Here is a 12,569-nt window from a genome sequence, read left to right as displayed (position 1 = left end):
AGAGATCAGCAGTGCTGTGCCTCTCAGATGTTTTCCTGGGTCGTGAGGTTCGTCTCTGGTTCAGCTTTGGCTCGGGGCCGGTTGCTCAGGTCTTGGTACTTCACCTATCAGCAACAATCTTTGCAAAATATGGAGAAAATCTCTCTGCAAGAGCTCTCCAGGACGTGTAGGAGGGTTTGCTTGCAAACTAACTGCTTAAGATAGGAGACAAGGGCAGGAATAAGCGGAGAGGATCCCTGCCAGCCCCATGCAAGTCAATACAGGCTGAAGGAGAGCAGATCTTGCTGACGCTCGGCACTGTTTCGATGGTCAAACCTAAAGCTGACTGTGAGGAGCTGGAGAGGGGCTGCACGATGCCCAGCAGCTGAGCACACACACATCACGTGTTTTTCAAGATGATTAAGTTCGAGGCAATGTACAAGTAGCCCTCTGTGGATGCAACAATGGGCTCTGCAGGAGCTTTGTCGCTCAGGAAAGAGATGCTGGAGTCCTGTGGGTGCTGTGCCTGCAGGCTCTGCCCTGCTAACAGAGGGAAAAGGGCCTTGGGAAGGATCGCTGGGACTGCTGCCATGCAGGAGCACGGCTAGAGCGGCTTGCAGAGGACAGGGTGGTGAGGCAGAGGCAGCCAAGCAGGAGGAAGATGGAGCAGCTCTCTGGGGAGAGGCTCTGTGCATGCTGCTGCCAGGCAGGGCCACGGTGAAGGGGTCACTGGGAGGGGAAAAAAAAGAAGGGATGTTTTCATTTCCCACAACAGAGCTTCAAGGAACACCACAGGGCCAGATCCGGTTTAAAACAGTGGGAAGCACTTTCCAAGCCATGCATAACCACGCTGTGGGAGGTGCCTCTGCTGCAGAGATACAGCATGCAGAAGGATTCAGAAGGGAAATGAAGAGTTGAGTTGCAGAGGACTGTTTTGCTGGGGTTTCAGCAAGGCCAGGATGCTCCCAGGCCACTCCTGGGCGAAGAGGACAAGGACAAGATCCCTGCTGCTTGCTCTGACTCCACCTTTGAATGGCCCACGTCTCCCCAGCCTGGTCGTACTCCGCTGCGGCTGCACTGAGCACACCAGCCTGGTGGCACTTCCTCAGTGTCTGGAGTTTGGTACTTGCTCCAGGACCAGCCCCAGGCACTCCCCAATTCCTTGCTGATCCTCGTGCATACCCTGACAGCCCTTCAGGACACAAACACCACCTGAGCAGCTCTGGGTTGAGGGGTCCCATAGAGCTTGAGAGCCTAAAGTTTCAAAGCAGCAAAGCTCGACCTCAGGATCCGTCCTGTCCTGCTTTCCAGAGGCTTTTTAGGAGTTAATTCCCCCCTGCAGCCCAAAATCAGGGTTGGATTTCAATGCCTGGGGCAGGAAAGAGGAAGCAAAATTCCTGCTGAGTTACAAGAAAGCAGAGGCGATGCCCACAGACACATGATCCTCCACAGCCTAACTGCAGGCACCCAGCTCACCCTGCCAATGCAAATTACCAGCTATCAAGTGGAGAAAACTGCTTATCTATTTCCCCTTTCGTCCATTAAATAGAGTTTTCTTTCTTTTATTGCTAATTAGCACTTCCAAAGCACCACTGAAATAGGGCGGGGGTTTCTCTTCTGTGACAGGAGCCTGGTGGCTCCTGGCAGCAAGTCTTAAAGAATTGTCTTTTCCCAGTTTTCTGTTGGCCTTTCCCCATCCCTGTTTTTTCTCCAGAGTTTTTCTCATCCTTCCTGGGTTTGACTTAGCACCGTGTATTTTTATTTACCCAATGGATTGTTCTCTGCCCAAATTGAATGTAATCAGGTCACGATCACCGTTCCCTAGGCAACCACCAACGAAATTATAGAGCCATGATCACGAATTAACACTGTTTTAAAACCGTTTTAAGAACTCAAATGGCAACTGCAAGGCTTAATAAATCCTTGCTGAAACAAGGTGCTCGCATCAGTACCACCCATCACCACGGAGGGCTTTCTTACAATGACCTTCATTCAGGAACCAGGGGGAGGCAAAGCACCACACACCAGCCTGGAAAGGTAAATTCAAACCAGCGTGATGAAGAAGGAGCGCTTCTTTCCCCTTCAAATTCCGAGGGGATGTTTTGGTTAACAAAGGAATTGCTGTCTGCACCTGTACGGGGTGTGGGGAGTAACTGGGAGTGAAAAGAAAGTTGTGCAGTGGGGGGGGTGATGGCAAAGCGAAGCCATTCATCACACCCCTGCTGCTGTCAACAATGCCAGGGGAGACCGAGGAGCGGCTGTTCGCGTCCTGACTAATGTGGTAGAGGAACATGAGAACCCAGCCAACCTGTCCTGCCGCTCCCGACAGCGTCCTTGGGCTTCAGAGAAAATCCCAGCGCCGGCTGCAGAAACCAAAGTGAACGCGGCGTGGAGCCTCCCAGCGTCACGGGGAGGAGCTGTGGCTCGGTTGGGACTCTGTTGTGCGACAGGTCCCAGCAGGTGGCCAGCAGGTCACAGGAGGGGATCCTCCTCCTCTGCTCTGCCCTGCTCAGGCCCCACCTGGAGTCTTGTGCCCAGTTCTGGGCTCCCTGGGATAAAAAAGACAGGGATCTCCTGGAGAGAGTCCAGAGGAGGCTACGGAGATGCTGAAGGGCCTGGAGCATCTGCCCTGTGAGGAAAGGCTGAGTGAGCTGGGGCTGTTCAGCCTGGAGAAAAGAAGACTAAGGGGGGACCTTGTTAATGTTTATCAATATCTGAAGGATGGGATGCAGGGGGAAATGGGCAGCCCCTTTTCAGTGTCTGTGGGGACAGGACAAGGGGCAATGGCTGCAAGTTGGAGCATAGGAAGTTCCACAGCAACCTGGGGAAGAACTTTTCCCCAGTGAGGGTGAGGGAGCCCTGGGACAGGCTGCCCAGGGGGTGTGGAGTCTCCATCTCTGGAGAGATTCCAGCCCCGTCTGGACACCGACCTGTGTGACCTGTCCTGCGGAGCTGCTTTGGCAGGGGGTTGGACTCCATCTCTGGAGGCCCCTTCCAACCCCTGTGATTCTGTGAACCCATCCTGTGCTTGGCGGTGCTGTGCAGGGCGCCCAGCCCACGGCAGGGTGAGGTCTGGGCAGAACACCTTGCCTGGGGACAAGCCCAGCGCTCCGTGGCCAGGGTCACTGTATTAGCTGTGGGGTTTTATTCTGCTTTCCCTTCCACCCTGCACACCGCCAGCTCACCCCTCCATCCCCCTCAGCTTCTGCAAGCACAGACACCGCCCCCAGCTCTGCCCGCCCGTTCCCCAGCGCTCCTGCTCGCCCCTACGGCTGCGGCCTTGGGTCGGCTCACAGGGACGGGCTTCGAAAGCACCCGAGACGCACCCCAGGGAGAAGCGACTCGGGTCCCCGCCGTCCCGAGCCGCGGGGCCTCACGCCGGGCGCTGCGCTGGGCCGGCCTTAGGCGGGAAAGGCCCCGGCGGCACCGCCCCCCCTTCCCACCCCCGGTGGGTACAGCTGCCCCCCGGCTCCGGGCAGCTCATCAGCGCTCCGCAGCGCCCGAGGACCCGCTCCGCAGCCCTCGGGTCGCTTTCCAGCCCGTGCGGCTTTCAAGGAACCCCCGGCAGGAAGCGCCAGGGCTGCTGCCCGCTCCTCCCGCGAGGAGCCCTCGGCAGAGCCCCGAGGCGCCCGCCGGTGTCCCCGCGGGACGGTTCCTTCCCCCCCGTTCCGGCCCAGGCTCGCCGAGGACCTGCCCGGCGTCTCCACACCGTCCGGGGCCGCGGCTGCCGCGCATGCCCAGCCACCGCCTCCCCAGTGCGGCGGCGCGGCAGGTTGCTGCCCGGGCTCCCGGCGGGGCCATGGCGGGCCGCGGGTGGCGGCGGCGGCCGGCGCCCGAGATTGAGGTTGCCTGTGCCTGCTCGAGGTGATGGCGGCGGCGGGAGGGGGGCGGCCCGGCCCAGCCCGGCCCGGCGGAGCGCTCACGGGTGTCCCCGCTGTGCCCGCAGGGTGAGCCGGTTCTGCCCGCACTGCGGGAGCAGCGTAGAGCCCGCCTTCCGCTTCTGCCCGGCCTGCGGCGGGAGGCTGCCGCTGCAGGAGGAGGAGGAGGATGTGGAGGAGGAGGTGGTGGTGGAGGACGCGGACGCGGAGCAGCCGACGCCGGCCCCGACCCCGCCGCGGCAGCAGCGCCGGAGCTCCGCGGCCTCCCCGCGGACTCCCCCCGCCCGGCCGTCCGGCGCAGCGAGGCCCAGCTCCCGCTCGCCCCGCAAGGCGCCGCCGCTCCCGGAGGACACGGTCCTGACGGACCAGGGCGGCCGGCGGTGGAGGCTGGTCCGGCTCCTGGAGCAGGGCGGCTGCGGGCTGATGTACGAAGGTGCTGTGGGGTCCGGGGCGGGCAGGGGAGGGGAGGGGAGGGGGGAGGCGGTGCTGACCCGGGACGGGCAGCCCCAGGCCCGGCGAGGCGGCCGGTAGCGTTGGTTTTGGGTGCGAAGCCCAAGCGCGGCCGGTGCCGTTGGCGGGTTCCGGTGTCGTTGGCGGGTTCCGGTGCCGCAGGTGGTGTCAGGCCCGACTGAACGTTCCGGGCTGTCGGCCTGTGCCGAGGGCCGGGAGAGAGCGGCCGGTTCACCCGGGCTGCTGCTGTTCAGCTGCTGCTGATCTTCCCCCTTCCAGCCCAGCTGGAAGCTCCCAGACAGAATCATAGAATCCCAGGGGTTGGAAGGGACCTGGAGAGCCCATGGGGTCCAACCCCCTGCCAAAGCAGCTCCCCAGCTCATATTGCACAGGGCGGCGTCCAGACGGGGCTGGAATCTCTCCAGAGATGGAGACTCCACACCCCCTGGGCAGCCTGTCCCAGGGCTCCCTCACCCTCACTGGGGAAAAAGGCTTTGATCTCACTCTCCACCCTGGACTTGGAAACGCTCTTCAGAAGGGCTTTTAGCTGTCAGGAAGCTTTGCCTGATGCTGGGTTTTGGTTTCTTTGTAATCACTCCTGCTGTTGTATAACTGAGTCTGGGCACCCACCTGTGCCTGTGAGAAGGTGACATTCCTGAAGGAGCAGCTCAGCGGTGGTGCTGTCACTGTGCAGAGGGCTTTAGAGAAACACTGTTCTGGGTGATGAGCAGCAGATCACAGAGCCCTTGGTCTGAGAGCAGGAGAAGAGAAGCAACCCCAAAGACAAGTGATGGGTGCAGAGCTTTTGGGAGGTGGAAGGCCACATCCAACCCTAAACATCCACGCAAAGCAGAAGGGACTTTGGCAGGCTTAAGGATTGAGCTGAAGGGAACGCTCAGCACATTGGTTTGGGGATGCCTTTGAGATTCTACTAACGATTTGTCTTTACGTACCACCTTCCAAGCACCCCACTGCTGTGGCCATGCCTAGCTGCTTCTGTCACTTAAGCAGAACGGCACTGGAAGCATGTCAGGGGTGCTGTGCTTCTGGAGCAAGGTAAGAATTACTTTGTGGTTCTCTGGGAAGGTGCTGTTGCAGGGGCTGCTTTTGCAAAGACCCAGTGAAAGAAGCAGGGGATAAGTAAAAGCCAGCTGCCACTGCAGGTTCCTCTCTTCTGTGCTCCTGTAACCACGTGTTCCATCCTTCCACAGCACAGTCAGCATCTGGAGCCAGCCCTCAAAAGCAAAGATACTCCCTCAAACTTGTGAGTTTTGACCTGTTTGGGTAAGGAGTAGTGTGTAGTGTCCCGTGTGGCTACTGTGGCTAAGAGTGCCTGAGGAGTTCAGAGACAGTGGGGCCCCTCCAGTTTTGGAGAGGGGTGTGACTCCTGAGAGTGTCATGGTTGGATTTCAGTAGAGGTTGGCTTTTCCATTACATGTGTGGAGAAAATAGTGCAAGGATTAAGAAAAGGAAGCCTTTATCCCAAAAGGTTGCCCCTGAGCCACCATAATCTCCAGAGCTGGCTTTGGTGGTGTAAGGCAGAGATTTTGATTGTCAGACTTGCTTTTCCCCCTGCCCCGTACAGCAAGTGCACACAGACCCTGCTGAAATCTGGGGAAAGCAGAGAGATTAAGAGTTTGGTGGCTGTGCTGAGGCAGTGTGATGAATGGAGACTCCAGAGCAAGCCATTAAATCAAACAGCAACTCCAGTGGGAATTCACAGCCAGTGCCCTGGGCTCTTCAGAAACCAGTGCCCCTTCCAGTAGCAGCTGTCCTGCAGTGGGCATTCAGTTGACTGGTTTTCAGTCACACAGACCAGAGCAGGAATGCTGCTTGCTTGTCTGCTGTGGTGCTGGGGGGGTTGCTGACTGTTGGATCTGGAGAGAACCTGGTGGTGCCCCTTCTGGAAGAGTCCCCCTCCCTTTTGTCAGAGGACAGCGGCTTAAGGGGGTGAGGAAGGAGTACAGTGTTAATGTACAGCTGGCAGCCACAGAACTGGAACCAGTTGGTGGGAAACTAGTCTCTTCTGCAGGAAAGTCCCACTCCTGATGGTTGGTACCGTTGGTGTTCTGCAGGGCTGTCTGCTGGCCCTGCAGCCGCCTCTTGCTGCAGAGACTGTTGGGTGTGACAGGGCACAGGGGAGTGTTTGGGCTGCTGGGTCTGATGCCTCAGATTGGCAGGATAAATACCCACTGCAGCAGAGTCCCTTGTGTTGCCTGGAGCCTGCTGATCCTGCAGCTACCTCAGCCAGTTGTGGGTAGGGCCTTTGGTATCAAACCAGCCAGCATATCAAGCTGTTGCCTCCTCCCACACGTGAGGGCCTCTGCCTTAAGCTGGCTTGCAGCAGGCTGGGGGTGAATATACCTCAGCAAAGGCATCCCTGCTGACACCATGCTGCTGGCACGTCTGGTCAGGCAGTAGCAGCCCCAGTAGAAGGGCAGCTGTGGTTGCTGGTTTGAGAAGAGGGGTGGTAAGGTGGCACCACTCAACCTGGGCAGTCAACCATCACACATACAGACTGATACTTGTCTGGCTTCCTGGCAGATAAAGTGTTACAGTTCTTTGTTGGGGCTTGCCTGTCTATAGAAATACCCCCATCTGTGCTGTGGATGGGAGCGTTGCCCCTGGCTCCTTTTAAAAGAACAGCTCTGGGACTAGAGGTCCAACCCCCCTCACATTATCTAGATGCTTTTAACCTACAGCAGTCAGCAGTAGTGCTCCAGATGTCCAAGGTGAAGCAGCCACCCCTCCATTCCCTGCTGATGCTCAGAGTTTATGCAGTTGTTACCCACAGCATTGAACAGTGAACTGAAAGGCCTGAGCTCTGTCCTCACCTCTGTCACTCCTCCTGTATTTGATGTTTTTGTGTGGTGTTGCTTTCTTTGAGTAGGGAAGGTCTCATAGCACCTTGCCCAAGTTTCCCTTCCTAGCACCGTGTGTGTGGCTGAAGTAACTCTGCTCCTTCCTGCTCCCTTTAGGATGTCAAAGATGGCAGAATCTACAATGAACAGAACTTTTTTCAGCGAGCTGCCAAGGCAGGCACAGGTTGGTGCTTCTTGGCAGGGCAAGGACTGAGCTGCTTGTTAGGAAAACTGGCATCCCTCTCTCATCAGTGTCTCCTGGAAGGCCAGGCTGGAATAAACCAATTCTCTGCTTGGTTGGTGCCAGAGTACTGAGCAGTTCTGGGCAGGAGCCTGAGCTCCCAGGGGTCTCTGTGTAATACTCACAGTAGTGGCATTTGAAGGATTCTTGCTCTGCCCACGCTTTGTCTTGATCTCACCGGTAGCTGTTCAGCCCCGCAGCCTTGGCTCCCTCTCCTCTGCCCCTTCCACAGGTGGTTCTGGCTGCTGCTGTCTGGTGTTTGCTCCATTGACCCAAAAACCTGAGCAAGAGCAAAGCTGACCAGAGAACATGGGCTGGTGTGTGCACAGGGGCGATGGAGCAATTCCTGCCAGACCTGTGCTTCTGGGGGGCTGTAAAGATCTGCTGCTCCATCCCTCCCTCAGCCCTTCTTGTCTTACCTATCCCCTTCACCCATAGCAACCACGTGCCCTGGCCTGCCCTGGTATTCCCAGCATCCTTTCTGCCTTACCCTGGCTCTGTGTGCACTGGCACTGCCCTGCACAGCAGGCTGGCATTCCTGGGACAGAATGGGGATGAGAGGCTTCCCGCTGTGAGCTGCCCAGGGCAGAGCAGCCTTTGGAGCAAGAGCATCCCAGGCTGAGCTCCTTCCTTGAAGAGCTCCCTAGCAGCTGCTGTGCTCTGTCCTCTTCTTTCCCCTTCTAGTGGAGAAGTGGAAGAAGTGCTTCTGTGTGCCGTTGCTGGGGATTCCCAATTGTGTTGGCTTTGGACTACACGCAGATAGCTACAGGTGAGGTGACCCTGCGAAGGGGTTTCCCTCTTCCCTCCTTGCTGCCTGCTGTTCCTTTTGTTCTCTGGGCTCCTAACCTCATGCACTGCTCTGTCCTCATTTATTAGCATCCCCTTTCCTCCTGTTTCCTTCAGTCCTTGTCTTGCTGGTGAAGTCACTGCTTTCCCTGGTCCTGCCTTTTAAGCTTAACACCAGGAGGAAACTCAGGCTGTATGTCTGTAGCCCGTGGCTGTGTGTCTGTCCTCTTCAAGGGGTTTTCTCTTACCAAAAAGTTCAGCAAGTGGTTGCCCAGATCAGCTGGGAGTTGAAGGTGTGGGGGAGTCTAACCGAAGTGGAAACCTTTGATGAGCATCTGTTGCAGGGTTTCCAGGTCAGGGTGGTGCTGCTACGTGCTGAACTCTTGTTGTCTGGTAGGTTTTTGGTGTTCTCTGACTTGGGGCGGACCCTGCAGTCGGTGCTGGGTGATGGTTTACACGTGCTGAGGGAGAAGGCAGCCTTCCAGATCGCAGTCCGGCTGGTAAGTGGAGAACCAGGACTTCCCAAGAGACTTTTTCCAGACATGACCTATCAGTTTCTTCCAGATCTTTTGAAGGTGTTCTAAAGCTGATCCAGGGGGTAGGCTGTGGTTTTTAAGTAGCATCTCTCGAGCCTGTTGTAAAGTTGAGTAGCATCTTCTGAGCAGTATGTTACCTCAAAGGGATTTGGGATAAGGAGAAAGAGAGAAACCTGTGAGACATGGTGCTTTTTGTGCTCCTCCATGGAGATGAGGGGTGCTGGGGAGGGTCCAGCTCAGTGCTAGCCAGGGTGCAGGAGGAATTGGTGTGGTTCTGAGATGCTTCCCTCTGTTTGCTCCCAGCTAGACTCTCTGCAGTACATCCATGGCAACGAGTACGTGCATGGGGACATCACGGCTGAGAACATCTATCTGAACGCAGAAGACCTCACACAGGTAGGGAGCAGGAGCAGTGCTTGGGTGGGAATGGCATTGAGATTTGGCTTCTGGAATGGGATAGAGGAACACCCATATTCCTGCTGCTGGGCAGGCGCTGCGGTGCAGGGCTGCAGACTGCACTGCTGGCAGCAGTCACGCTGCACCGTGGGGAGCTGTGCAGTTCCTGGTGCCTTTCTCCTAGGTGACCCTGGCTGGCTATTTCTGTGCAGCTGTGCACTTCCTGATGCCTTTCTCCTGGGTGACCCTGGCTGGCTATTGCTGGGGAGCTGTGCACTTCCTGATGCCTTTCTCCTAGGTGACCCTGGCTGGCTATTGCTGGGGAGCTGTGCAGTTCCTGATGCCTTTCTCCTGGGTGACCCTGGCTGGCTATTGCTGGACAGCTGTGCACTTCCTGATGCCTTTCTCCTAGGTGACCCTGGCTGGCTATTGCTTCGCGTTCCGTTACTGCCCGGGAGGGAAGCATGTGGCTCAGCACCAAGGCAGCAGGACCCCCCATGAAGGCACCATAGAGTTTATCAGCCTGGACAGCCACAAGGGAGCAGGTGAGCCTTTGCTTCTGATGCCAGCCAGCAAAGCTCAGCTAGAACAGTTCCTGTGGCAGTGCTGGCTGGAGCCAGGGCACCCTGCTGGCGTTTCTGGCACTGCTGCTGGCCAGGCATCCACCTGCATCTGGAACCAAGCTCCTGGTTGGGCTGTTTACTCTTGCCTCTTTGGGCAGCTGTGCTGGGACTCACCAGGTTGCTTTGCAACTGCAGCACAAGGTGCAGGGATGTTCCTGCTCCATCTGGAGCCTTGGCTACTGCAGGCATGTGAGGAATAGGAAACAGGGCTGCTTTGCACTGGCTTTGCATGGATCTCTTTCAAGCCAGACTGGATCCCTGCCCAAACCAGATTTGCAGCAGGCTCTGCTCTGACCTTGAAGTGATGAGAACTGGAAAGGCATTTACATCAGCCAGTTCCTCTCCTGGTTAGGATGTGGCTGTTCAGACTGGGCAAATCTTCCTCCAGAGGCTGGGAGACGATTCCTCAGCTGTGTGAGTTAGCAGGCTCCAGGAGCACCAGTACCCTAAAGCACATCTTGAAAGCTCTCTTATTTCTTCTGCTCTCTAGACTGATGTCCCTTCGTGAGGGTCTGTGGTTTATAGAAAGGGCACCTCCAGTAGAGACTGCCAGGGTTGTGCAGTGAGTGCTGGAGTCCTTACTTGCCTCTGGGGGAAAGGCTGTGTCTCTCCTGAGGTGGCTCCCAAACTCTGGGGGGGTTTGACACGTGAATACCTCTTTCTTCCCATCAGGACCATCTCGACGAAGTGACTTGGAATCCCTTGGCTACTGTCTTGTGAAATGGCTCTCTGGCTTCTTGCCCTGGTCTGATGAACTGGACAAAGTAGAAACTGTGATGGAAAAGAAGGAAAAGTAGGAGAAATCATCTACTCTTTTGGGAAATGCTCATCAGAAAACAGTGAGGGAGGTTTTATGACTGAAGAGACGTCACTCGGTCATAGTGCACTACTGGGATGTGGGTAAATCCCACTGTCAAGGCTGAGCCTGGCCAAAGGGGGTTTGATGAACCCCGATTTCTGCTCCCTTCAGAATGTGGCTATCTGAATTCAGCCTTTTATTGTGCCTGTTGGCAGTGACAGGCTCTTCAGGTGCCTGCTCCACGGCTTCTCATCTGACCACACTCTGCACTGACTATTCCAGGTACAAGGGGGATGTGAAACGCCTTCTACAACTGTGCTTCAGGCAGCGATCTGTTCCAGGTACAGGCATGCTCTCTGTGACTTGGGGAAGGGGGGTACTGACTGTACCCAAAGCCAGAACCTTCTCTGTGCTGGGTGGTAGGCTGGGTTGGCTTCCCCTGGTGACAGTCCCCACGCACTGCAGGGCTGGTTGTGGGGGCCCCTCCTGCAAACCAATCTCTTGTTGTCCATGCAGCAAAGCAGGGGTGGCTGCTGCCCACTTTCTGGGTTCTTGAGCCTTGCTGACCAGGCAGGTGCTCTGGTGGCTTGAAAAATGCAAGTTGGGGCTAAAGGCCACTTCCTCATCCTGCCTTGAGCTTCCCCTTGGTGCCTGGTTCTGTGTTCCCTGGCTGCAGCTGTGGGCTGCCTGCCAGGGCTGCTGGGCAGCTCTGTCCGGAGCGCTGGGGTTGCAGGGGTGTTCCTGGCTTTGCAGGTGCCTTACAGAGCTACCTGCAGCATGTGATGAAACTGGAGTATGAGGAGAAGCCAGACTACGAGGCCCTGAGGCAGCTCTTCAAGAAACCACTGGAAAAGATGAAAGCTTCAGCTTACGACCCTGTGGACATCAAAATGGTGCCCTAAGTAAGACCCTTCTCTCTGCTCCTGGGGTGCTGCAGGGAGGGATGGGGGGCTTGAAGTCTCTCCCACTGAGACCTCTGCATTCCCTGCTAAGAGCTCAGGTGGGGGCTACACAAAGCCAGGCTTAGCCTGTGTTACAGCGTGCTGCTTCCCCTGTTTCCCCCCTGGGAACACTTGTCCTTGGAGAAGAGGGTTAACAGAGCAAAGGCTGAACCGTCTGCAGGGCTGGGAGGTGCTAACTCAATGCAGACTGATTGATTTTTAAAATCAGAGGCTCTGGGCTGTCTCCTTTTCCTTCTCAGGAAGCCAGGTGTAGCTCTGTGTTTATCACCTTGGGCAATGAGCTGTGGCTTTCTAGCCCCAGGTGCTCTGTTTTTATCTGAGGCACCTCCAAGATTGAGGCTTGACACAGAAACAGCTCAGGTTTTACTCCAGGGCTGCAGCAGACAAAGCAGCACGTTCAGGAGCACAGAGATGATTTCCTTTCCCTGGGGAGGAAGTGAAATGGTTGACACTTCTTTTTTTTGTGCCTTTTCTTTCAGATGAAGAAAACCCACCCAGGAAGAGGTCAGAGCTTTCTGCACTGTGAGGCCCTTCCTGTGGATGTGTAACTTTCACCTGCCTGGTTCAGACCTTTTAGAGAGGCTTTTAGACATGTTTTTCTCCCCAGTTTAAATGTGACCTGATACCAAAGTTTGAGCCACTGCTGTAAGGAGTGAGTGTGGAGCCAGTCCTGCAGCACAGTCTCAGCAGGGGCAAGCTTGGAACATAACTCAACATCCAGCTAAACACCCAGGAGTAGCTCCCAAACCAAGGGAGGCCTGAAACCTCCCCAGGGAGCCCACAAGCAGCCCCTCTGACCCTGGGGCTCCAGGCTTTTCTTTTCCAGGGAGCACTCCTCATACTTCCCTAGGGATTTTTCTCACAGCTCCACACTTTCACTCAATCAGGGACTTGTTTTTTCCTTTTAACTACAGTGCCAGTACATAGTTTTGTAATAAACCTCATGGATACACGCTCAAGGCTGCTGGTGGTGGTTTAAGGGACACATCATAGACTGTGCTGGGTTGGAAGGGACCCCAAGGGTCACAGAGCTCCAACCCCCTGCCACAGGCAGGGCC

Source organism: Gallinula chloropus, assembly GCF_964237585.1.
Source record: "Gallinula chloropus genome assembly, chromosome: 15".
NCBI lineage: Eukaryota > Metazoa > Chordata > Aves > Gruiformes > Rallidae > Gallinula > Gallinula chloropus.
This window is presented reverse-complemented; position numbering follows the sequence as displayed.